We start from the raw sequence: 27,530 nt of genomic DNA, 5'->3' as shown, positions 1-27,530 counted from the left end.
TCTAGACTTGAAAGAGATGGCCAGGTATGGACAAAGCCAGCGAGAAATCATCTGGTTAGAGTCATCTGTCTAAAATGCATGGACAAAAATGCCTAAGATGTAGTTTGCATTTCTAATACAATGGATGAGGATACTGATTTCTAATGCTGTCAGAAATAAACAGACTGCCCATTCAGGGTTAAAAGCCTGAACTTAGTTTTCATTAATTCACCCATAATACTGGAGACCTGGGGTTGAAAGAGACAAGCAGTCTCTCTGCCTTCAAGGTGTGCAGTGGGACAAGGGCCCCCCCACAGCTCACCACACCGTGGGTTCCTCCAGTGGGGAAGTGCCCTGCTCTCAATAATGTGAATTCTGGAAGCGATGGGAGCAGAGGACTGTCTTTTGAAACAAGCACAGCCTTCTCTGCGATGCAGAGGCGCTTGCCAGGGCTGGGTATTGGAATGGTGTTTTCCTTTCTAACTATAAATTTAATGTGCTATATGGACAGACAGGATGGACATTTTTATGCCAAGAGGAAGCTCAAAGGGGAGGGCTGGGAAGAGGAGGAGGATGGATATCCAGAAAAATGATGCAATAATCAAGGTAAGAAGTAACTAGGATCCGCCAGCTAAAACCAGTTTCCAAGGCAACAGAGTCATCATCTCTTTCCACACCCAGCTGAGGACCTGAAAATGCGCCACCACAGAAAATACGTTGCTTCTCTGGGGAATAATGTCATGAGAGTCACTGTAAGTTCACAGAAATCTCGACGATCTCCCATAAAAGCTTTGTTTCACACTTCATCCCATGTGGAAACTTTAGCCAGGGCCACATGAAAAACGAGTTTTATGAGAGTACTTCTGATTTTTAAGAAGGCTATTTGGCTTCTTAACAGGGCAGCTTCCTGAAAGCCCCGGGAATGTCATTTTTACATATTGCACATAGCAGGCTGCCTTCATAATCATCAGGGCCGCGTTTAAATCTGGTGAAATGTTACTTGAGTGACAAACCTCGACCAAAGCAATTGGGAGAAACTGCAGGGGCAAGAATTTCCTGGTCACAGAGATTGTCTCAAGCATGATCTAAAAATGAGTCTGACTTTTTGCATCCAGGCACAAGGGTAATGGCTCGAGTGAGACGGGGAGAACGTGGCTTTTCCTGCTCATGGTCCTTTTCATTCCCTACATGATTATTACCAAGCTTCTCCCGGGCCCTGGTGTAGCGGCAGGCCTTGAAGTCCAAGGTCTTAGTGTGACCATCCAGTGACCTTGGCAATGCTTTCGCCTGTATTTCTATTTCTTTGGCAATATCTCACGTGGCCACGAGCCCACGCTTTGGGGCCCAACAGCCTGGATTCCAATGCCACCTCCTTCACTGAATCGCTCAGTAACCTCGGGCAACTCAACTTTCTCTTTGCCAAAGAACCCACATCAGAGAATTCAGTGAGTCAATATCTGTGTAAGTGCTTAAACCAGTACCTGCCACATGGCACTCTCTGTTGTTAGTATTTTCATTGGCTGAGCAGACACACAAGATTTCACAAATTAAAGAGCCAACCAGGATGATGGATGTTGCTCAGTGGCTTTTTTAAAATCCAGGGTCAGTGTCAGAACCCCAGGAGCAGCAGAGGTCCACAACGTTGCCCGATTTCCCGCGGCCATGGCTGGTTCCTGCCCCTGTGGTCCTCAGGCACGATGTTTCACGTGGGGCTGGTTCCCGTTCCCACGCCTCTCCCTCCTGGCTTGCTCTGGCCTGTGTTTTGGCCACCTGGCCACTGCCTCCAGATTTACCTGCCCCACGTGCTGTTCTTGGTCAGCCTCCCTGGATTTTCTCACCTTGGACAAGAATGTGGGGTGGCTTGCTGTGGCCTGGCAGCCGGCTCCTTCAGCTACCCTGCCCTAGCCCATCCTGGCGGATGTTCTGTGACAAAGACGTCCTCGGAAGACTGGCTTCCTTTCAGCTGGTCAGAGTTGACTTGAGAAGTGGCTTTGAGCTTTCCCTGTTGCTGTGACTTTCATATGCATCAGCTCTGGCCACGAGAGGTTGCCTAGTGATAGGAGCATGGTTCCCGGACTCAGATGCCAAAATTCAAATCCTGTTTGTGAGATCCTAGGGAACGTACCCATCTCCTTCAAGTCCCGGTTACCCCACCTGAACAATGAGACCTGCAACAGGATCTCCCTGACAGCCGCGGTGCAGACTGAGCCGGAACACGGAAAAGGCTTTTTACGGCGCCCAGCAGAGAAAAGCTCATCACAGACCTGGTCACACGATAGCACGTCTTCTTCCCTCCTTGTCCAAAAGAGAGGTGGTGGGCTCTCTTCCTCTCCTCCATCCTTGCCCCTCTTCAGGCCACTTCAGGGTTCCCGGGACACAGGCACTGTCAGATGGAAATCCGACATGTGCACGCTGCTTCCTCTCACTGTGTTTACAGTAAGTATGTCATGCCTAACAGAACGATGCCATATAAATGCCACACAGCGATAAACAAGATGTTTTCCCACGGCTTAGTAACAAGACCAAGGGTTTATCATTAGATATCTATTGAAGGCTGAAAACAGGAACAGTCCTGGCCTAATAAACCACACCTCTTGGTCTCCAGACAGGCTGCAACAGAAATAACAAAAGACCCACCCACTCAGCCCAAACGCTCACATGGAAATGTGATGGATGATCTATTTACAGATCGGACTCCAGAATCATCAGGTGCGTGAATTCTGTTCTGCCTGCACTGTCTGTGGCCAGTCTGGATGGGAATTTTTATTATAATGGATGAGGACGGACCAGAGATTTCTGAGACGTTAGACAGCTGTGTCTTGAAGGCACCAACCCGAAGACGCAAACACTGTGGCATCAACCTGCTTCTTCCCCTCCCCCCTTCCTCCCCCGTGTTTCCAAGACAGATTATCAAACTTCAGCAGGGGCTTCTATGTGGGTCGCCTCCTTGTGTGGTAATTCCACAGAGGGGGTGGGTGCTGAGGGGCTGCTTCTGGCCTCTTTTCCAGAATGATCCGGGACAGGGCAGGCCAGGAAGACACCCCACCCGCCATTTCCAACATGTGGGAGGAAGAAGGCCTTGTCCATAAAAAACAAAAAATAGAAACCCAGTGACATAAGATACCATCTCACTGTCCTTTTGCCATTTCCTTCATGTTTATAGTTAGGAAATGGTATTTCTATACCAAGATCTGAGACTCTATGCAAAGTGAAGGAAGAATTTATTTTGAATTTCTGCATCTCATATTCCTAGGCCTTCCATGAGCTGGTCCCAGCTCTCTAGCCTCATGTAAAAAGACCCCCTGTTAGCTCCTCTCCTCAGGGACGTACAGGAGGTATTTTCACTGCTCTGACTTCGCACCTCCCTCAGCTCCTGCCCTTCTACCTTTGCTCTGGTTTCTACCTGCCTCTTTCATGTATGTCTTCCAGGTCTATTTTAAGTTCCAAGAGAGCCTGGACTCAGTTTTGTGCTTCTCTCCTACACCTACAAGTCCTGAGCGCACCGTCGGTACTTACCTCCCGACTGATTTTAAAACACCCAAGCTTGACCTTTGTAAGTTGTCATTACTGGGTCATAAAGTGATAACGTTTCAAGGCTGGAAAGGACCTCAGGTCTTTTGTGCCGAACTCCCCTGTTACAGGGGACAACACTGAGGCCTGGGGAGGTGACCTGTCCCTGGTCACATACTCAGCAAAGGTCCAGCCAGGGGCAGATGTCTGATACCCAGGTCCCGGACACCTCCTCCCGAACCTGATGTCCTGTCAGTGGCTTCCCCGGGTCAAATAAATGGGAAACCCAGCATTCGCAAGCCAGAGGACAGAGACCGCCCTCATTTCACAGAGATTGCGCAGTACACTGTCTAAAACTTGTTCGCCCAGTGGACACCCAGGGGTTCGCCCAGTGGACACCCACAGTCCTCCAAGGTTGTGTTTACCCACACCAGCTGCCTGTTTACTTTTCAGAATGTGAGGCTGAAAGAGTAAGTTCTGGAAACCCATGGTTATCTTTTTCTGGAAACTACAGGTAGTTAGCAATGCTTCCTAGGTAGTTTTGACTGAGTCCACGTAGCCCCCAGCCATGATCTGTACACACAGATGCAGCGTCACGAGTATTTAAGGAGTAGGAGGTCAAAACACTTCTCTCCAACTGTCACTCTAATGTCAAGGTAGAAGTTTGGTCCTGAAGGGAAGATGAAGGTGAGAATTTTCAATTCTAAGTTCTCACGCCACTGGACAACTTTACTGCCCCATCCTCCTCCCTCCATTATGGTCTGGAGTTTGATTTGTGGCCAGCACTAAATCTAGATGGTCCATTTTTCAAATCCATCCTGGCACACAGGCATGAAGGTGGACCTTGCAGAGGCAGTCAGTCCCGCGTGCCAAGGGGGTGACGTCTGTAAATGTGATTAATACAACCCTTAGTCAACCTATTTTTCAGCTCAGGTCTACTAACTACTTCTTCGTTTGCATTGGTTTTGTTCTGTAGGGAGAATGTTACTTTTTATCCAAAGGCAAACCAACGACCCTTTGCAAGTCCCATAAGCCATATGTCATCTACAGATTTCCTAATGGGATAATCCATGTGTCACAGACTATAAAGGAAGCATTTTCCAGTGGCCTAAATGAGGATTAATGAACTGATATTCAGTGAACCTTTGGGGAGACACAAGAAAACCTCTGGAATGGGCAACGTCATCAGAGTCCAAGCAACCTGCACAGTCTGTATTTATAAATGGCCCTTTCAGACGACTTCAGAGGCATAATCTTTAAGTTTTGGCATCCAAGAGAAACGCATGGCTATCTTTCTCTAAAAGGTGAAAGTGGGGAATTCCCCAGCGGCCCAGTGGTTAGGACTCTGCGCTTCCACTGCTGGGGGCCTGGGTTCGATCTCCGGTCGAGGAACTAAGATCCTGCAAACCTTGTGCAGGCCCCGCCCCCGCCATAAATAAAATAGAATAAAAGGTGAAAGTTTAGAAAGCTAAGCCAAATGTAAATGATATGATGGTGCCAATCTTTTGGGGGTGGGTTCCAGAAGGAGAAGCGTGTGAAGCTGCGGTTCTGCCTCCGACCATCAAACAGGAACTCGTCAGGCATGTGCTCTGTTCAGCGGGATGAGCTTCAGAAAATGCAGCCAAAATACACCTAGGGCCCGAAAGCGAATCGCTGTCATGTCCCTGCACTGGGTGCTGCTGAGGCTTTCTAGCCAGAGTGCCCGTGGTCTCTGGAAGTCATTCTGCATTCTCACATAAATGCTCCCCTCCCCACAAACTCTGTTCGCCGGAGAAAAACGCCTTTCAATAATGAACAGCTGTCTGTTCCACAGAGCACAGGAAAAACACGACAAACCAAGTCACACAGCCTTGGCTGTAAATATATTCTTACACGAGATTTCTACAGCTCCATATAAAGAAAGAAAACACAAGCTCTTAACCATTGCAGAACTACAGTAACAACAATAAAAAATGCACTGGGTTTCCTGCAATTAAGCTGCAATGTTTTACAGTGCAATTTTATTTATACCTGAAAGAGAGTAAATAAATAAATATATAAAAGGTGGAACAGACCCCGCCCGCCCAAGGCTTAATCTGCAAATTAACTTTGCAGTAATAAAACCCGTGCCAGCTGGACTCTTTCCCCTGGTCCTCTGTGGCACAGGCAGTCAAAGCAGGTATATGGCTGAGAAAAAAACAAAGTAGGGCACTTTCCACCCTCTGCCAGGGATGTTAATTGAACTTTGGCTCACGTTTAAAGATTTCTCTCTTCATGTCCAAGAAAGAATCAAAAACAGTTGAGCTGGGGGAAAATGAACATCTGTTACTGACTTACACTCAGAACCACAATGAAAAACATTCATAATTAAAGCGATTTTGTGTCCCTGCTAGTTAGAACTGTAATCTTGGGTTAAAAATATAAATGTGGAGGCTCCTCATTGTCTTTGGGGCTTTCTTCTTATGGCTGCTTGTAAAAAAGGTAGTTTATGCTGGGCTGAATTTTTTTTCCGTTGGAATAACAATATCAGGAAACAGATTTGCGTAGAAAGATAGGGGATGACAACACAAAGCACCTACACAATTGCGCCCCGTTTTATGAAGCTATGAAACAGTAGTCAAGAAGTGTTTTATATTTGGGAGTTAAATACACTTTACAGCTGTGTAAAAAACCAGAGCCATTTTGGGCCGAACATAAACATTCCAACGTCTGCGAGGTTTACTTCTGTTGAGCAAGTGGGCAGGTTTCTATCAACTGGGAGGGATTCGTGGGTAACGCAGAACAGCGCTGAAAAGCCTTCCACATTAAGTCATTTCCCATCCAACACGCAGAAACTTCATCAAGAAAACCAAATCTATTTCCATACCTTCACCCTATGGAAATAACCTTCTCCCTGATTGACCAGCCCCCAGTGTCTTTGCCCTCCAAGTCATCTTCCTTCTACTGCCTAATTAACATTCCCCCAAAGAGCCTCAGTCCATAATACTTATTTGATCGCATTAGTTTCCTCTCTTATTAAAAATGGTTCCCCACTGCCAAGTCTATTAAACACAAAATTCCTTAACCTAGCATTTAAGGTTCTTACACCCAGGTGTATGCTCCGTGAATCCAATACACCAATCAAATCGGTGTGTAAACCATCACTGGTCCCCAAACCACCTCTGTGCTACCTGGCTAGGTTTTGGGGGCTTGGAATACACAATCCCTACCCTCTCACCCTTACTTGCACTCATTCTTTTTTTTTTTTTTTTTTAATATTTATTTGGCTGTGTCGAGTCTTAGTTGCAGCACGCGGGCTCTAGAGTACACGGGCTCAGTAGTTAACGCAGAGCGCAGAGGCTCAGTAGTTAACGCGCGTGGGCTTACTTGCCCTGTGGCGTGTGGGATCTTAGTTCCCTGACCAGGGATCGAACCCACGTCCCCTGCATTGGAAGGCGGATTCTTAACCACTGGACCACCAGGGTAGTCCCATACACCCATCCTTAAAAGCCTCTCTCCAATGCTACTCTCCCCAGGTAATGAAATACTAATTGAACTGTTGCCAAGTTAAAGTGACTTCTCCTTCCTTTGACCATTATAAACTTAATTTAAGGCTCTCAGGTTCAGGGCCTGATAGGAGCTTTATTTGCATACTTGTCTTCCCTTGCAAGTAGATTCTCATCTCCTTGAGGACAGTGATTCCTTTTTACTCACCTCTCCATCCCCTGCAGACCTCAGAACTGGGTCTTCCAGCACAGTCATTAGACCCAGCTCCCTGGTTGTCTATTTTCTAGAGTTGGTATAACATTTTTTGACTCTTGTCTGATACGCTGCTAAGGTATATGCAGATGCTCTGGGGTAAGTATCACATGGACTAAAAATCAATCATACTTGCTTCCATCAACATAATGTGTAATTTGGTCAAACAGATTTGCCAGGCATGGGATCTAACTGGAATGGTCATCTCAGTCCCTTTTCTCGGCCAGGGCGAGAGGGAATGAATTAACATTGTTTTGGAAGAATCTTAAAACACAGTGTAAATGAGCTTATCTAAAGTTCAGCATCACTTTGCCTGCTAAAGGTCTAAGGCCGCCACTGCCTGAGGAGGTTAGCCCCATCTTGGAGTGCGTCCGTGGGCTCGAGCCAGTTCTGGCCCTGCTCGCACACCAGGGAATCAGTTCAGGAGAGGAGATGAGGCTGGGGAAACCCCAGGGAGAGAGGCGGAGAGGGGAGAAAACTATTATACCCTTAGCAGAACGGGAGGCTTTTTCTGAGGCTTTGGAAACTAAGTCTGGACAGTTTTCTCTCAAAGTGGTATTGGTCCAGCACACCTTTCCCTTCCCTCGCCACCCCCTCAGGAACGAAAACCAGAAGTGCTGAGGGAGCTGCGCTGTTATTCCTGGCCCCCGTGCGCACGGGAAGTGCCCTAAATCTCTCAAGAAAGCCCAGGCTTGTGGGATTTCCAGAACCAACCCACCGATTTATGAGGATCACATCATTCAGACAGATACCTGAGTCTTAGGTCCTTAGGAAAAACATGAATATACGGGAACATTCCTGTCACTTAGGGAAATGCTAATCTTTCAAGGTTCCCCGCTTATTAGGATGTGCCTGACGCTGAGGGAAAAACATCAGAGCAGCACAGCCTGAATCAGGCCAGTCAGCAAACCTCTACTTTAGTTCCAGAATGACTTATCTGGGCAAGTTGCTCGTAGTTCACTGGGCAAGGAGAGATGGGAGAGGTGGTGTGGCGTGACACTGGTTTTGCATCTGGGCAGGAATATTGCTCAAATGGCCTTCAGGTCATCAAGACTGGCCTTGGCAAATATGAAAATAGAGCAGTGGTTCTCAAACAAAGTCCCTGAACTGATAGTGGGCTGGCAGTGCTAAAGTTACCTGGGAGCTGCTGAAACCTCGCAATTCCTTGTTCTCCTCCTGGAATTTGACTCACAAAATCTAGGACGGGTCCTGGAATCCATACTTTTAAGATGCTCCCAGATCAGTGGGTAAGTTAGGGAACTCCTGAAATACAGTACATCATGACAGAGGTGGCTGATGATTTAAGATCATGTCTTGATTCTAGAAGGATTCTTGACTGTGTACCACCCTGGAAAACCTGCTCCCGTCCCCGCCCCCCGTGCTCAGGAACGGCCCCACCATCCACTCAGCTGTGCAGCAAAGAACCCAGGAGTCATTCCTCTCTTTCCTCCTCCAGCAACTCATCCAGCTCCTCCAGGCTCTACTTCCAGAATATCCCGAGTCCATCCATGTGCCTCCACTAGCCTAGTCCCATCCCTGCCATCTCTCCTGGTACTGCTGCAATAGATAACCACCCCCAACATTCATTCATCTGTCAGAATAATCTTTTAAAAATGTAAAGCCAACCTTGACATTCTCCTGTTTAAAACCCTCCAAAGGCTTCACGTTACACTTACAAAACTGGGCAAACTTTTGTTGTCTGGGCATTTTTCTCCCTCCCGACCCATTTGAACCAGCCAGCCTCGTACACCCTCTTCTTTTTCTTCATCTGACTAAGATGTGTTCATTCTAAAACTCAGTTTGGATATCACCGCCTCCAAAAAGTCTCCTGTGACTCCCCACCCCAAGGCCGTGCACACACCAAGCTTGTCTCTACCAGGGAACCTAGCATCCTGTGTGGATTTCATCGTCTGTCTCCCCCTGCTAGTCTCTGGGCTACTTGAGGACAGGGGTGATGTCTTTCATCTCTGTGCATACGTTTGGCATGTAGTAGGCACTCAAATGTTTGTTCTGTGTATGGACAATAATACCTCCAAGTGACAGCTGAAAAATAATCATTCTAGGAGCGCAGGAGGTACTGAGCACTTCTGAAGGGCACACAAACGAATTGGTCATACCTCACATTTTCAGGAGTCAGAGAGGACAGCCAGCAGGAGTGCGCTTTGGAGAAAGGCAGACCTAGGTTAAAATCCAGGCATCCAAACTTACTGTGTGCCCTCGGGCAAGTTAGTTAACATCTCTGAACTTCTGGTTTCCATTCATATATAAAGTGGGGATATGAATCACGTGCTCAGCAAAGCACCCAACGCATTCTAGGCGTCCTGACACAGGTGACTAACATTGTCATTCTTATTACTCCAGGCAGGCAAACCACAGGCTAACTCTAATGCCCCTCACCAAGCTGGGGTAGGGACCAGAGGGGCTCTCTGCTTCCATAAATATTTTTTTCCATAAATCATACCTCTTGATTTGCTTTCCTCCTTAGGTAATCTCTGTTTTCACATTGTTTCTGAAAAGCCAACTGCACTGGACTCAACAGAGTTCAGTTACCTGATTTCACGGCTACTCTTAGGAGAGAATTTGAGGGGGCTCAGGACACACCCTGCCCTTTCTGCCCCCTTCCCTCCAAATTGCACGTTTCCATTTTCCAGTCTCATCCTCGTTATTGCTGTAACAGCTGTCAATACTTTGCTAAGTACCAAAAGTGGTAAGAGCCCTGGATTTGAAGTCTGAATCCTTTTCGTCTTTCTCTGGGTAAGTTATGCCAGCCTAGTTTCTTCAAATGTCAAGTATTAAAAGTGCTTTTATCTCACTAATAATAATTAGCTTTGGCAAACAAGAAAGTAAAAGGCACAGTTGGATCGTTCTCAAAAATCAATTGCACAAATAAAATCAAGGAGAGTATCCCGGGTTTAAGATGCAAGGCATGGGTGAGGCTGTGTATAAATCCCAACACAGCAGAGATGGTGAGGGGTGTCTTCCCAGGGATGATGGAGGCGGCGGGCGACTTTCCCTCCCTCTTCCTGGAGAGAGGTCTGCGCGCTGGTGTGTAGGGCAGGTTTCCACAATGAGCGCTCTATACTGAAAAATCCCCTAAGACTAGAGGTAGGCTTTTCTATTACTGCTCTGTAGCTTGGAAATCCCAGCTAGTGATGACTTTATGGGTTTGTATGGTCTAGACAAGAGGTTTACTCTTTGGCGAAATTGCTCCGAGGGGGAGGCCCCTGTGAAAATTCCCATCCAACTAATTACCATTCAGAGGGCAGGCTACCGGGAGGGCGCTAGGCTCTGGCAGAGGCTGCGGTTGGAAAGCCATACTCCCAGCTTTATCACTGGCTACGTTTATTTTCCTTCCTGTCAAAACAAGGACAGGAAAGGGGAACAAGAGTGCTAGTCAGAAAGATCAACTCAGGGTAGTAGGGGAGAACAAAAAATGAAGGCTGCCCAGAGCTCCGACTGAGAGGGCTGGGCCTTCACCAAGGATAGGGAGATACCGACCATCTGTCTGCTTCATATTTTCTACATCAATTATTTCAGCTTTCTCAGCAACTTTAGATCTTTAGAAGTGACCATGTAAAGATACAATGGTCTGAACTAGGTATGGGGTAAAATGCTTCCAAAAATATCAGTGTCACAGTGCTAAAACCCAGAGGAACTCACAACTATTTTCACCTCAGGTTTTACGGGACCCATAGAGGTAGGAGGCAGTATCTGTTCCTTCAATATTTGGAAGAAATCATTTTCACCTACCCCAGGACAGAGCCGAGAGAAAACACCTGTCTTGAAATCTCTGAGTTCTGGTGAGCTGACTCTTTGGGAGGGAAAAAATGGCCTTCTGTGAAGGGAAATGAAGCCTGCACTCCCCGAGGTTCACATCCAAACACAAAACATCTCTGGTGGGAGATCACGTCCAGAAGCCCTTCCCGGCCACACCTGCCCCACACAGGAGCCTTCTTTGCCATTGGCACCCGTCTGCTCTCATATTATCTTGCACTAATATCAGACACAGTTTTCTCACTGGTATCTTTGTTGTGACACAGTTTCTTCTCTTTTCCCTTGAGTCCCTCAGGGTGTAGACTGTATCTTTCCCCACCTTTACTTTATTCAGATGTATCTAATGATGGTCTTCATGCTGAGTGCTCAGTTACTGCCTAAGATGGGTAACTGATCAAAGAGAAATCTCTACCAAAAAAAAAAAAAAAAAGGGCACACCGAAACACGAACATTTTTCTTCCTCTTTGTGGTTAAGCTCTAGTGAAGGACCCTGTGCTCCTTCTGGGAATGGGGAATCCGGGAACATTCCGGGATCTGCAGGCCCAGAAGAAATTGTATGGCTACGGTTTGATGAGGTCTCGTGAATGAAGAACTACGATTACAGCACAACTGATGATGAGGATACACTCAGTATTTTGCCTTGGCTGGAGTGACTGAGAGGAATAAGCACTAGAATGGAAATCAGGCAGGTTGGGTCTTGATACTGTTTTGACCGAATTGGGCCACATGACCTTGGGCTTGACACTACACTTGTATGAAAGGGTGAGTCTAGGTCACTGGCTTTCAAATTTTCTGACCATGATCTGGTAAAAAGTAAACATTTTATATCACCACTCAGAAAATAACACACACACACACACACAAAACTACAAGTTTCCTCAGATAATATTTATCCTTACTAAGTGTGAAACACCATATTTTCTATTTCTTTCTTTCCTTATTTTAAAAAATGCTGGTCATAACTTACAAATTACAATAGCTAAGGTGATCTTGACACATATTTCTGGTTCTAAAATTCCACAGTGTAAAGATCTCATGCTATTTTATGGCATGTTGTTTTTCCTCTGTTGCTTCATCAGGAGGAGTTTGGGGCAGTAACACACCTCCGAAATTCAGGGGTGTTAAGGAATGACAACTTAGGTAATGAAGCCACTGTACCACCCGCCACTCCCCCAGGAATCCACTCCCACCGGGTGGAGGAGGGGAGGGAGCTGCTCTCTGACTGTCACTTTAAAGAGCGCAGGAAGTGGAACGGACCCCCTTCCATCCAAGTCACAGAATCTCTGCCCTTTCTCGGCAACAAGTACTAAAATGGTTTGAGGCCGCCCCAGTCTTAAGACATTTATTTTTACCAATTCGTCTTTGTCAGTCTCCTATTCTTTTGACTATTCTAAGGGCATCTGTACTGAACACAAAAGACCATGGAGATGAACATGTCACAGCAATACTGCTGCTCTGTCACTGAATAAATTGAGGCCATTCAGACTACCTCACAGACATGCACTGTGAGTTTTTTTTTAATATTGAAGTATAGTTGATTTATAATGTTGCATTAATTTCTGCTGTACAGTAAAGTGACTCAGTTATACATATTCTTTTTCATATTCTTTTCCATTATGGTTTAATCACAGGATATTGAATATAGTTTCCTGTGCTATACAGTGGGACCTTGTTGTTTATCTGAGTTGGTTTTTCTCATAATCATATTTTTACACTGGCCTTGATCGCCTTGGGCCAAGCCAGAGAGTAAGGCAAATCTTTGGGAACCTGATTTGCCCTACCTGTGTTGACCAGACCTCCACCATCTCTTTCCTGAGAGATTTGAAGGGACTACGTTCAACCAGCCTCAAGGGCATGGTTCAGGGCTCGAGGATGGAGCCAAGTGAACTGGCCCACATGGGAATCAAACCCAGGACCTCAGATTTAGTCACCCCAGGCTCCGGTCCCTTGAGCCAACTTTAAGTCCTGGAGCTCCTTTGGGCGAGGGACGATGACTTACTACCAGCCTGCAAAGAACCGGCATTCAGAACTGATTCTGTTTAGTATCTTGCTCTGTCAATGAGAAGAGTCAACAACAACTATTAACCAGGCACCTAAGTAACAATATGGTTTATTAGGTTAATAAATTCAGGCCACTCAGAGCACTTTCTAGACAAGAACCTGATATCACTCTGAAGGAGCCACAAATTGCCGTCTTCTGGAAGATGACAAAAGAGGCAAAATGTTCCGAGAAAATATCCATTCACTTTTCATCCCTGTCATCTTTCCAAAATATACTATTATATAATAGAAAATACAGACAAAGTGAACAGAAATTCTAGGAGGCTGTGAGATGCTATTTTTAAAGAGGCACAGCTACCATGAAAATGAACCTACTTTCCAATACAGCATAATTCATTTTCCAGTTTGCCATTCTTGCTTGACAGAATTAAAATGACAATGTTCATTCAGTATGCCACATTTATAGCTTTTGCTAAAGGGCTCCTACGTGGCAAAGGACAAGCTTTCTGGTCTTGGCAAACCTTCCTCTTTTGATGATGCCAGAAAATAGATCTTTATTGTGAGCCAAAAAAAAAAAAAAAGATAGAAAAAAAAATCTTCTTTGGAATATATATTACTTATTCATTTAGGAAACACAGACCTATAGATTATTTACAAATGTGTTAACTGGATTTTACTAAACTTTCAATTTGTTATTTACTTGCCAAGTACTAAGTATTAGTTACCAATAGTATGTTTCTGTAATGCATGTTTATTATATAGTTATTCCAGAAACTCTGATTAAAATGTTTTATTAATTCCAATTTTTATACTTGTAGTTACTTCATAATTTTAATTTTGTGGTTTTAGTTTCCAAAAAGGTCTTATTTATCTCCCAGCGAAAAAAACCCCTCCAGGCTGAGGTGTGTTGTCTACAGGTGGTGGTAGGAACCCACCTAGCCTGTCACAAGCATCTCCAGGCAGGCGCCCTCCGGCACCTCACTCACAAGTGAGCTGTAACATTTTAATTATATGCTTATAAAAGTTAATCATTTGTCAAGTTTTGTTAGTCTTACGAAAATAATTTTCCTTTAGGTACAGCATAGCATATTCTAAATTATATACACATATATTACTGAAACCAAGTGGCTCTAATTAAACATTTTTTTCAAAGACTGTTTCCTTTTAATGGCAGTGAAATACTGTTGGTAGCATCAACATGCTCTGCCAAAATGAACTTCACCAAGGTGAATTTTAGGGAGACTGTCAACACAATAATGGCCTAGAACTTTATGCAAAGTTCTTACATTAGAAAGTGGTCATTTAAGGGTGTCACTTGGGGGCCTGTTCAAGATACAGGACCATGATCGTGTTTCAAAGACATCATCCTGAATTGAATGCCTGGCACTGGTCCTGGTAATTTTTAGAGCCTTGTAGTTCAGCCTGGGTAACACCGTACATTTCTTTTCTTTTCTTTTTTTTTCAAATTTTGAATTTTATTTAATTTATTTTTTATACAGTAGGTTCTTATTAGTTATCTGTTTTATACATATTAGTGTATATATGTCAATCAAAATCTCCCAGCACACCATACATTTCTGCCTGGCAGACAGAAACTGGAAGAGGACAGCCAATAGAAAAGCATGTCGAGGTTCTTTCCACCCCTGAGTTTAAGATTCTATACAACTGTTTTCTTTCTTTTTTTAACATTTTAAAAATTTATTTAAAAAAAATTTTTGGCCGTGCCCTGCGGCTTGCGGGATCTTAGTTCCCTGACCAGATATCAAACCCAGGCCCTCTTCAGTGAAAGCGCAGAGTTCTAACCACTGGACACTGGGGAGTTCCCTATGCAACTGTTTCAAGTCAAACGTTGTGACGAGGATGTTCACTAGGATCCAGTTATATAGCACATAGAGAGCTCGAGATAGCTCACGTGGAAAGTACCATTTTCACTATTTGCTATAAGACAAATCTGCTTTACATGTATTTTTTCTTGTTACTTGAAAATTACGGTAATTTTGAAAAATATATCTATTTGAAAACTAAAAATCCTCCCAGACCCAGGCTGCAAAGAGATGTCTTAGCTGGTAGGCAATGACGGGTGCCGTCTAGCTATTTTATGCAAAATTATTTTGACAAGAGGAAAAGCAGTTTCCCTGAGAGTGACTTGTTCTTGGACGTGTAAGCATCTGGAACATCTTGGCTACCTTTTTTGCCTTTAGAAAAAAAAAAGTAATAGGTAGAAAACACAGCACATCATGGCATGATTAGATTTCAAATTCCTGTATACTGGTCTCCCAACCAACTTTAGACTCTCAGGGGTGATTTTCTATGTGTGTTTCCATACCAAAGAGAGCCTGAATTGGCTAGACTAAAAAAAAATTCAGTCCAGTGGAGTATGAAACACATCTCTGATAAGATCAAGCCAACTTGTTGCTGTTTTAATGAATATAAATTATCACCAGCATCCCGTTTTCCGAGGAGGAACTATGTAAGTTTGGTGGCAAGGGGCTTGAGTGCATGGCCAGCTTCCTTTCCTTTTCAGGTACCAGAAAGGTTCCAGCAGCCTGTTTCTCCCTTCTTGTCAGATACCACTTCCCTTTTAGTGCCTTTCCAAGGAGTATGAACAAAGCCCGGGGACAGAAGCAGGGAGTTTCTGTACCTGGATTGTCTTTTTGGCAAGAACAAATTAGCTTAAAGCATTCTCATTTTCCGGCAGATTCTGTCTGTAATGCTGTGCAGCTGCGTGCGCCTGGGGATCCTTTTATTGTTAAAAGTAGACCCACATGGAAAAGACATTAAAATAAGTTTGCTGCTATGATACCCACGAAGATGAAAGGGCTTCTCTGATTTTAATATGCTGAGTTTTAGACGGGAAGGAAAATGAAAAGCGTTCTTTGGAAACACACACATTTGGCTGGGCTACGAATTCATCAGGTGTTAAATCCCCATCACCTTCGCAGGAGAGGTGCAGGGCAGCGCTGAGCGTCTGCTTGTTTGTGTTTTCAGTGGAATCCGCACCGTTTTCCATGCTTACAATGTGTGGCTCTCCTTAGCACTCATATTTCGGTTCTGGTACTTGCTTCCAGAGGAAAATTAGTGAAAGTGTGTACTGATGGGAGCTGGCATACGAATGAGCTCTGGACCCTAGCTTAAAGAGACTGCATTCTTTTGGGGGGTAGGGAGTGTACCCTTTAAAATAACTTTATCTTGTGATATTTCTTGATATTTTTTGGCCAGTACAGAGACCCCTGCTGGGACAAAGAAAAACCAATAACGATCCAAGGCCAAAACCATGCCATGAACTATGTTTCTAGCACCAGGTGAAACATGACATAAAGACCGTCAAGATTTCTTGTGGGAATTCTTAACAGTGGACATATTTTTATTGAGTTTGATTAAACAATAACACAGTTAAGAGATGAAATTCAGGTTTATAACTAAATGTAAATGGTTAAGCATGGTATTGCTAAAATGGTAGGACTCAAAAATATTTTCATTAGAAGATAAATTATTGATGCCTTTTTGTTACTGCAAATATTAAATCTGAAGATAAGCTGTTATTAAGTGGCTGCGCATTATAGAAACGGGGTTTATCTAGAGTTTCAGAGGATGTGCTTGATGCGGGCTGAAACTGAGCAGCTTTAGTTTTCTTTCCTGTAAAATTCTCACTATCTCATGGAAAGCAAAATATTTTGGATATTGAAAGACCCAGATGCTATAATTTTCTATCGGAAACACTGATTCTGTGTCTTGAGACCCAGAGTCTGGCAACTAGTTCTTCTTCATTTAATAAGTGTAGCAATTGTTTTATTTGACCATGCTATCGTTTCTGCAGAGTTCGAAAGCTGAGAATAAGGATTCTGCTGTCTTTCTTCAACAGAGGGGAAATTCCAGAGATTTTCTTCTCCAACTACTGCGTGTATTTACTTCCTTTGTTCTTAAATGGCTTGTTTACAGCAGAGGAAATGCTCTTTGCTCTTTCAAGGAGTGAGTGGAAGTTGTGGGCTCCTGTTCCTCATTTCTGCCTGGGCCAACAATTTTTTTTTTTTTTAACTGAGGTAAATCCAATGCACAGATCTTAAGTGTCTAATTCAGTTAGTTTGATAAATGTCTACCTTTGTGTAACCAACATCTCAATCAAGATATGGACTATATCCATCAGTCCAGAAAGTTCTCTTGGGTACAACCCTTCCCCGCATTCCCCGAGCCCACTGCTATTCAGATCTCCATCATTACGGATCAGCTACCTCTACTTGAATTTCATATGTACTCTTTGGTGTCTGGTTCCTTTCACTCAGTGTAATGTTTTTTGTTTTTTTTTTTAAATAAATTTATTTATTTTTGGCTGCATTGGGTCTTCGTTGCTGCTCACGGGCTTTCTCTAGATGCAGCGAGCGGAGGCCACTCCTCGCTGCGGTGCACGAGCTTGTCATTGCGGTGGCTTCTCTTGTTGCAGAGCACAGGCTCTAGGCATGCGGACTTCAGCAGTTGTGGCTCGCGGGCTCTAGAGTGCAGGCTCAGTAGTTGTGGCGCACGGGCTTAGTTGCTCCACGGCATGTGGGATCTTCCTGGACCAGGGCTCGAACCTGTGTCCCCTGCATTGGCAGGTGGATTCTTAGCCACTGTGCGACCAGGGAGGTACCCAGTATAATGTTTTTGAGACTCATCCATGGTGTGTTTTTTTTTTTTTTTTTTGGTGTAACTGTACTTCGTTCTTTTTTTTTTTTTTTTAATCACTAAATAGTATTCCATTGTATGGACAGATCACAATTTGTTTATACATGTACCTGGAGATGGCCTAGTTAACAGTCTGGGCTATTGCAAATAAAGCTGCCCTGTATATCCTTGCACCTGTCTTTTGTGGACGTATGCTTCCATTCCTCTTGGGTAAATACCTAGAGTGGTACTGCTCAGCCAACATCACTTTGGTTTTGAAGCCTGAAGCCCTGGAGAACCTATATGACCTCTGTAGGGCTCTCCCTCCTTGGCTGGGTAGAGGAACAGTGACATCTGATGCCCTCTCCTCTCAGAGCAGCTTTGAGGATGTTTTCCGCCCTTCACAGGAAAGAGGGCAAGGAGTTTCCTGGACACTGTACTCAAAACTCACCTGGTCCTGAAGACCTTGAGATGCACTTTACATGGCTCTAAGACCTGGACATATCTTATCAGTGAGATGTTCAGTGGGGCATCTGACAGAGACGGTGGGACAAAGGGGTGCCCCCCCCCCAGATAGTGATGGCGGTTGGGCCTATGTGGGCGCATCCTCAACAAGGGAGGGGAGAGAGCTCGTTGATAAGTGTATCTCTTAGAAACATCCAATATTCCATTTTCTTCATGCTTTGAAGTTCCACAATTAAAAGGGTTATTATTGCTACCTTTACTAAAACAACAAGACAAACCATAAAAATCTGTAAACCTGCTAACGCTTTTACTTCTACCAGCTCTGGTCATAAAATGGTTATCTTAAATGCTCCTGTATTTCTGATAACAAATAGTGTCATTTTTGTTCTCAGATATGACACCCCTTCCCCTGGAAAATATGCCCATGCCCAAAGCACATCATTAGCAAATGCCACCAGTAATGCACATTCCTGGAATCAACCTTCTCTGAGGTTAGTACAGACAAAAAATAAACATGCACAAGTGGTCCTGGCCAGGGCTGGTGAAATACTGTCTAAAAGGGCAGGATTCAGTTAAGAGCACGAAATGTTTTCTTTGTTTTGAACGTGCTGTAAAGCTACTTCAAGAAGCCCTGACAGCCTGACATGTCGGCCATTTCCACCACGACCCGGTGGTCCCCGAACGCACTGGGTGCCTTGGAGGCAGAGTAGGGCTTTCAGAGCTAATGTCCTTTCTAAATTGGAGGTTTAAGTAGAGACAGTGTTAACACAAGCAGTTGTTTCCGTCCCTATCTTTATCACATTAATCCTCATGGGGAGGTAGGCATTGTCTCCAATGTATACATGAGGAGGCCGAGCTTACAAAGGCTTAAGGCCATCTGTCTCTCAAGCTGCAGAACCAAGATTTGAATCCAGATCCCTCTGATGCCAAAAGCTCTCACCACTTTACCTCTATGTTCCCAGGGTTTTAGAAGATGGCCCAGAAAACTCCAGGTTTACAGAATACCTTTTGTCAGCATATCTGGGTCTGCTTACGAATTCCCTAAGCTGACATACCATAATGATCATGCTCTAAAATTGTGTGCCCCGGGCTTCCCTGGTGGCGCAGTGGTTGAGAATCTGCCTGCTAATGCAGGAAACACAGGTTCGAGCCCTGGTCTGGGAAGATCCCACATGCCGCGGAGCAACTAGGCCCGTGAGCCACAACTACTGAGCCTGCGTGTCTGGAGCCTATGCTCCGCAACAAGAGAGGCCACAATAGTGAGAGGCCCGCGCACCGCGATGAAGAGTGGCCCCCACTTGCCACAACTGGAGAAAGCCATAGCACAAAAACGAAGATCCAACATAGCAATCAATCAGTCAATAAAGAAATCTTAAAAAAAAAAAAAAAAAAAAAAAAAAAAAGTTGCTTATAAAATTGTGTGCCCCAAATCACCTTCCCACTGATCTCACCTTATTCCAACTGCTTTGGAATTCACATTGCCTCACAATTTCTAAGACATTTTGTGGATGTGAATATATAGATTATAACTGCACTAAAACAGTATGGAAAGAATGACTCTATGTGTACCTCTATCTTGTCTAGCTAATCATCCATGCTAGTAATTTAGCCCACCTGTGTGTATATGTCATGTTCATTAAGTGTCTGCTCTACATGTGTATAACCTGCTTCTACTAAGAGATGTTAAGTTCTAATCCATAAGGGCTATGCCTTCTGCTTTTTGGTACTCCCAATACCTGGAACAGTGACTGTAACAAAATAGATGCTCCGTAAATTATGTGAAATGAGAAGATACCCCATCCTGGTGCTGTGGAAAACAGGGTCACTCACTTGGGGACTGCTGAACTTGGGCCAGTTTTCACTTAGATGAGCCTCAATTTCTTTTGTCTTTAAAGTGGGGTTAATAAATGGTGATGTGAATGTTTTTGTGCGCTATAAAGATATAATCTATTATAATTACAGATCAGCATCGATTTGATTGCTTTCTTCAAGTCAAGAAAATGTTTTGTTTGGGAAGGTCTCTTATGAGTGATGTAGTTGAGGAAAAATAATTGAAGTACTATCTCGTCGTTGCCATCCTTACTCTAACCGACGCTTTGAGTAGTAAGAGATTAAAAATAAGCAGCCGCATAATGCAGTGGGGAAGGAAGCAAATTAGCTACAAGACTGGGCCGTAACACTCAGGAAGCAGGATAAAATTTTTACAAGTCAATCAATGAAGAAGATGAAAGGCCAGTGATTAGAACAAAGCAGTATATAAACAAACAAGCAAACAAGTCACAGGCCAGGAAAGGGTGTGTTAGTGACCCTGAATATACGCAAGCCAGAGAGTACAGCAACATGAAGTCATTCTCCAGCTAAAGACGGCACGTTTATGTGAAAAGGGAAATATAAATCAAGGCCATTTTCTCAATGGGAAGAGTTTAGAGAATGTTTTTTAGGCACTGCCCAGATATTTAACTCTTTAGGGCAGAATCTGTTAGAAATACCAAACCCTGGCCTCAGGACTTTATAATATTTCAGCCTGACTGACAAAATTCAGTCAGGCTGAAATATTTCGCTTTTCTTCTTTTCCGCCATTAAATAGGATGGGATTTCTCTCTCTGAGGTTTTTCCTTCTGTTTCATTCTCTTCTTTTGGGTGGGTGGGTGGAATTATGTTAGTTTAGACCTTACCTTAGTTATCTTTTCCTCTCAGATTTTCTGCCTTTAGTAAGGCTGTTTAGGTGTATTTCGTTTTCTAAAAATAAAGGGATTGGGGGAGAGTTCACCTCAACTCCACTCAGACAGAGTTTCTAAATGTCAAGCTAAATTTTGTCAGTTCTATCAGTCATTTCCATCCTGAGGGTAAAATTAATACTTTACTTTTTAAAATGATTTGCTGTTTATTAGTAACTCCGCAGAACTGCAAAATGTTATAATCTGAGCAACCTATTGCCAAAACTATAAAGGAATGTTAAAGGTCTACTATCAGGCCAGATAGTAGGAGACACAGGAATATGAAATGAAACAACACAATGCAGAAACTTAAATTACGCATTAATAGATATAATCTGTGACTTCATGGTCGTTATAGGCCGCCTAAACAAGAAAACAAAAAAATTGGTTTAATTTCCTTTGGTACCTTTCTCTGGTTTAATACTTGAATTTTTCCCAAGTGGGCCAAAAAATATATGCAAATATTTTCCAGGAGAGACTGTGCAGTGCTATTATAACCAGAAATCCAGCCAACTCTTTCCACGGCTGCTCCACTAAGACATAAGCAAGCATTCGTTCAGTCCCATTGGACTCATGTCTGGAAGCTAAGCAAGTAGATTACAGTAACTTTTCTCCAAGCAAAGTGGAATACAGGTTAACCCAGGCAAGAAAACACACAGCTATGACAAGATGGGTCCCATTTAAAAGCAGTGGTTTCCCAACTCTGGCTGCAGGTTGGAATTACCTAGAGAGAGGTTTTAAAAACCCCCAATGCCCAACCCACCAACCGGATCAGGGTCTCTAGAGTGGAGCCCATGGACAATTTCAGGATGAGCTGTTAAAAACTGTTTTGCAAGCCTGAATATTTAACAGCTGGCTCCCTGGAGTCAGCTCCAACTCACCCTTAAAGAAAACCCTGACTAAACTAAACCGCTAAGTTCTTCAGTTCTGACCTGCTATTTGAACGATGGAGTGTGGGGTAAAAGTGAGGGTTACTGTGAATGAAGGTGAACCACAGTTCCAGTATCTTAATGTATTTTTGTATTTTAGGTTTAGAAGTAGTAACAGGGGCAGCTAAATGGCTGAAGGTCTAATGAGGTGGGGTTTTTTTTTGTTTTTGTTTTTTAAAGACACATTTATTCAGCGTCATGATCAGACTATTACATTTAGCAATCAACAGCATGGGTGCCAAAAACAAAAAAACAAAAAACACCTACATTAAAACCCTTTGTTGGAATGCTTTACTTTCCACAGAACAAAAACTAAAAGAACCTGTTATACAATTGGTCACAAATACAGTCCTCGAGTTTTTTGCCCATACACATGAGTATTGTCTAAAACATGTCTTCTTTGTAGCAGCTAGGCCCTGCCACCACTGTGCTTGGCCGAGTTCACAAATCTGTTGTACCCTGTAGCTTCCCTGTCAATTCTCCGCCTCTCCTCTCCTGCTGAGCTTTGTTTCCTGGCAGTAATTAAAACCTCCTGCCGCTGCCATAGCTCCTGCTGCTGCTGGAACCACCATAGCCACCTTGGTTTCGGGGTTTGGCAAAGTATTGGCCTCTACCACCATAGGGGCCAGAACGTCTGCCTCCAAAGTTTCCTCCTTTCACGGGTCCAAAATTTGCAGATTGATTGTTGTAATTGCCAAAATCATTGTAGCTTCCACCACCTCCAAAATTGCTTCCATCATTACCAAATCCATTATAGCCATCCCCACTGCCACCATATCCACCACCACCGCGGCTGCCACCAAAGCCACCTCGACCACTGAAGTTTCCTCCATGACCAAAGCTGTCATTCCCACCAAAACCACCTCCACGACCACCACCAAAGTTTCCAGAACCACTTCGACCTCTTTGGCTGGATGAAGCACCAGCCATCTCTCGCTTAGATAGGGCTTTCCTTACTTCACAGTTGTGGCCATTCACAGTGTGGTATTTCTGAATGACAATCTTGTCTACGGAGTCACGGTCATCAAAGGTTACGAAAGCAAAGCCTCTCTCTGTCCTACTGCCTCAGTCAGTCATGATTTCAATCACTTCAATTTTCCCGTACTGTTCAAAATAATCTCTCAGGTGATGTTCTTCAGTGTCTTCTTTAATGCCACCAACAAAAATCTTTTTCACAGTTAAGTGGGCACCAGGTCTTTGAGAATCTTCTCTTGAGAAGGCCCTCTTTGGTTCCACAACTCTTCCATCCACCTTGTGTGGCCTTGCCTCCATGGCTGCATCCACCTCCTCCACAGTGGCATACGTGACAAGCCCGAAGCCTCTGGAGCACTTGGTGTTTGGTTCCCTCATTACCACACAATCTGTGAGCGTCCCCACTGCTCAAAGTGGCTCCTCAGACTCCCATCGGTTGTTTCAAAGCTCAAACCTCCGATGAAGAGCTTCCGCAGCTGTTCGGGCTCTTTGGGAGACTCTGACTTAGATATGATGGCAGTGGAGGGGGGAGACGTCAACAATGCTTACCGTGCGTCCACGGGCAGAAAGGAGTAATCTACCGAACGTATCTCTAATGAGGTTTTTAAAAAGGTGTTAATATAATAATGATTAATGTGGAAAGAAAGTATGAGTACACTGGAAAGACCTCATTTTTGGAAGTGACAGACACGGGACTCTGTGCAAATTAACCTTATTAAGCCTCTATTTCTTTAATCTGTACATGGGAATTAATAATGCTGTCTCAGTGGGGTTGGTGTTAGGATTAAATAATCATACATAGTAAAAAATCTAAGTTGCCTTTCCTGGTCAGTAGTTATACTCTAGATTATTATTACTTTTAAAGGAGAATGGTATGAATTGTTTTAACACTTTATTTTCAGGGAATTTAATCACGTTTATCTTTATTTTATATATATATATATTTTAATTGAGGTACAGTTGATTTACAACGTTGTGATAGTTTCAGGTGTATAGCAAACTGATTCAGTCATATAGATAGATTTTTTTTCAGATTCTTTTCCCGTATAGGCTATTACAAAACATTGAGTATAGTTCCCTGTGCTATACAGTTAGGTCCTTGTTGACTATTTTGTACATAGTAATCACACTTATCTCTAATTCTTTTTTTTTTTTTAAAGATTTTTTTGATGTGGACCATTTTTAAAGTCTTTATTGAATTTGTTACAATATTGCTTCTGTTTTATGTTTTGCTTTTTTGGCCCCAAGGCATATGGGATCTTAGCTCCCTGACCAGGGATCGAACCTGCACCCCCTGCATTGGAAGGTGAGGTCTTAACCACTGGACGGCCAGGGAAGTCCCCTATCTTTAATTCTTTATCTCTGTGATTTAAACCAGGGTGGGCAAACTATGGCCTACGGACCAAATCTGTAAATAAGGTTCCACAAAAACTTTTAGTTTTATGGAACACACCATGTCCATTTGTTTGCATAGTTCTATAGCTGCTTTCCTGCTACAGCAGCAGAGTTGAGTAGCTGAAACAGAGGCCCCATCGCCTGCAGAGCCTGAAGTATTTACTATCGGGTCCTTCATAGAAAAGATTCTTGACCCACAATTTAAACCATTCTAAGCTTTCCTTAAGTGAATACTTTTAAAAAGTACATTAAAAAAGAACACAAAACAAATGAGGATAGGAAATGAAAAAAATGAGAAAAGAAGATTCCCCTAGGGTTTAGAAATTGCAAAATAAATCTTAGTTCCAGAATCCTTAAGAAATACTTGAAACTCTAGGATGACACTGAGATCTAATTCTGTCTAGTCAAGACAGTGTATATATATTTTTATATATCTTTATTGGAATATAATTTTAAAAATTTTTTTAAATTTATTTTTGGCTGCGTTGGGTCTTCCATTGCTGCATGCGGGCTTTCTCTAGTTGCGGCGAGCGGGGGCTACTCTTCATTGCTGTGCGCGGGTCTCTCATTGTGGTGGCTTCTCTTGTTGCAGAGCACAGGCTCTAGGCACGTGGGCTTCAGTAGTTGTGGTGCGTGAGCTCAGTAGTTGTGGTGCATGGGCTTAGTTGCTCTGCAACATGTGGGATCTTCCCAGACCAGGGATCAATCCTGTGTCCCCTGCACTGGCAGGCAGATTCTTAACCACTGCGCCACCAGGAAGTCCTTATTGGAGTATAATTGCTTTACAGTGTTGTGCTAGTTTCTGCTGTACAACAAAGTGAAACAGCTATATGTATACATATATCCCCATATACCCTCCCTCTTGAGTCTCCCTCCCACCCTCCCTATCCCACCCCTCTAGATCGTCACAAAGCATCAAGCTGATCTCCCTGTGCTATGCGGCAGCTTCCCACTAGCCATCTATTTTACATTTGGTAGTGTATATATGTCAATGCTACTCTCTCACCTCATCCCAGCTTCCCCTTCCCGCCCTGTGTCCTCAAGTCTGTTCTCTACGTCTGCGTCTTTATTCCTGCCCTGCCACTAGGTTCATCAGTACCGTTTTTTCAGATTCCATATATGTGCATTAGCATACAGTATTTGTTTTTCTCTTTCTGACTTACTTCACTCTGTATGACAGACTCTAGGTCCATCCACCTCATTACAAATAACTCAATTTCGTTCCTTTTTATGGCTGAGTAATATTCCATCGTATATATGTGCCACATCTTCTTTATCCATTCACCTGTTGATGGACATTTAGGTTGCTTCCATGTCCCGGCTACTGTAAATAGTGTTGCAATGAACATTGTGGTACATGTATCTTTTTGAATTATGGTTTTCTCAGGGTATATGCCCAGTAGTAGAATTGCTGGGTCATATGGCAGTTCTATCCTTAGTTTTTTAAGGAACCTCCATACTGTTCTCCATAGTAGCTGTATCAATTTATATTCCTACCAACAGTGCAGGAGGGTTCCTTTTTCTCCACACCCTCTCCAGCATTTATTGTTTCTAAATTTTTTGATGATGGCCATTCTGACCAGTGTGAGGTAATACCTCATTGTGGTTTTGATTTGCATTTCTCTAATGATTAGTGACGTTGAGCATCTTTTCATGTGTTTGTTGGCAATCTGTATGTCTACTCTGGAGAAATGTCTATTTAGGTCTTCTGCCCATTTTTGGATTGGGTTGTTTGTTTTTTTGATATTGAGCTGCATGAGCTGCTTGTATATTTTGGAGATTATCCTTTGTCAGTTGCTTCATTTGCAAATATTTTCTCCCATTCTGAGGGTTGTCTTTTCATCCTTTTTATGGTTTCCTTTGCTGTGCAAAAGCTTTTAAGTTTCATTAGGTCCCACTTGTTTATTTTTGTTTTTATTTCCATTTCTCTAGGAGGTGGGTCAAAAAGGATCTTTCTGTGATTTATGTCATAGAGTGTTCTGCCTATCTTTTCCTCTAAGAGTTTTATAGTGTCTGGCCTTACATTTAGGTCTTTAAACCATTCTGAGTTTATTTCTGTGTATGGTGTTAGGGAGTGTTCTAATTTCATTCTTTTACATGTAGCTGTCCAGTTTTCCCAGCACCACTTATTGAAGAGGCTGTCTTTTCTCCATTGTATATTCTTGCCTCCTTTGTCAAAGGGAGGTGACCATAGGTGCATGGGTGACCATAGGTGCATGGGTTTATCTCCGGACTTTCCGGACTTTCTATCCTGTTCCACTGATCTATATTTCTGTTTTTGTGCCAGTACCATACTAAGACAGTATATTTTAAAGAATCCTTTATAAATGAAATTTTCTGCAAGATGACTATTACTTCTGCACCAGGAACGCATCCTGAATATGAAACTTGGAAGAGTGAATTTAGGAGGTAGAAACATGTAAAATTACTTATAACCTGGCAATGAAAGTGACTGAAACCACATTAGTCAGGCAAAATAAGCTGATCTCTCCAACTACAGGTAAAATAACATTTCAAACATTGAAAAATGTACACAGTCAAAATGGTACAGGGTAGGGGTTTAAGAAACCATTTCCCCTGCTAATTTTTGATGTTTACATGGAATGTTCTTCAAGCAGCAAATAACTTACCAATGATGTTGACAGACTGAAAATGATACGTCTTTACCACAACATATATTAATTCTCTCAGTGGGAAATTGCTAAAATAGACAAGGTGTCAGAAAGATTTCTTTACGTCTGAAGGAAAGGAAATGATTCTATTTCTTCCAAACATTCTTACATGAAAAATAATAAACTCTCACTTTTAAAATGTCTTTATTTTCATGGGGTTCTAAAGCTCCGATTATTAATTGGGGAGGTCACGGTTATCTGGTGCTGGCTATGAGTCAATCCATATTAAGTCAGGTATAAAACACAGCCAGGTATAAAACTGCCCCCATAATTCACATTATATATGAATAAATATTCATAGAAATATTCAGAAAAGAGAATTGAAGAATTACACTACACTATCATGGCATTCCTTAGATCTACACAGTAAATGTTACACAGAGATGCTGGAAAGTAAATCTTCATGAAATAAAATGTAAGAGAAACAGGGTTGTCTATCTAAAGAAAGGGACAAATGCCCAACACAAATGAACCCAATTCATCCTCTACAGAATGACCTCCAATTCTGTTCCTGAAGCAACTAGTTAAAGACTCTGGACCACAGAGACGAACATTTACTGAGTGTTCAAGGCATGCACATCTATCCCGTTTAACTCTCACACAGAAACCTAAATAATGGGTATCATCAGTGATTTGTAAAGGGCGAAGTTCGGTAGGAACTCAGTCTGTCTGCCTTGCACACCTATCCTGTCTTCAAAATGTCCAATCCTGGGCTTCCCTGGTGGCGCAGTGGTTGAGAATCTGCCTGCTAGTGCAGGGGA

At 43.2% G+C, this 27,530-nt stretch overlaps 1 protein-coding gene and 1 pseudogene across 3 annotated transcripts in view; both read right to left on the bottom strand.

Moving 5' to 3' along the window:
• Positions 1 to 27,530, bottom strand: part of JAZF1 (JAZF zinc finger 1) — a 343,179-nt gene that overhangs the window by 22,833 nt on the left and 292,816 nt on the right. The gene's annotated exons all lie outside the window — the stretch shown is intronic.
• Positions 22,238 to 23,095, bottom strand: LOC103017151 (heterogeneous nuclear ribonucleoprotein A1-like; annotated as a pseudogene).

Source organism: Balaenoptera acutorostrata, chromosome 7 (genome assembly GCF_949987535.1).
Source record: "Balaenoptera acutorostrata chromosome 7, mBalAcu1.1, whole genome shotgun sequence".
Classification (NCBI taxonomy): Eukaryota; Metazoa; Chordata; class Mammalia; order Artiodactyla; family Balaenopteridae; genus Balaenoptera; species Balaenoptera acutorostrata.
This window is presented reverse-complemented; position numbering and strand designations above follow the sequence as displayed.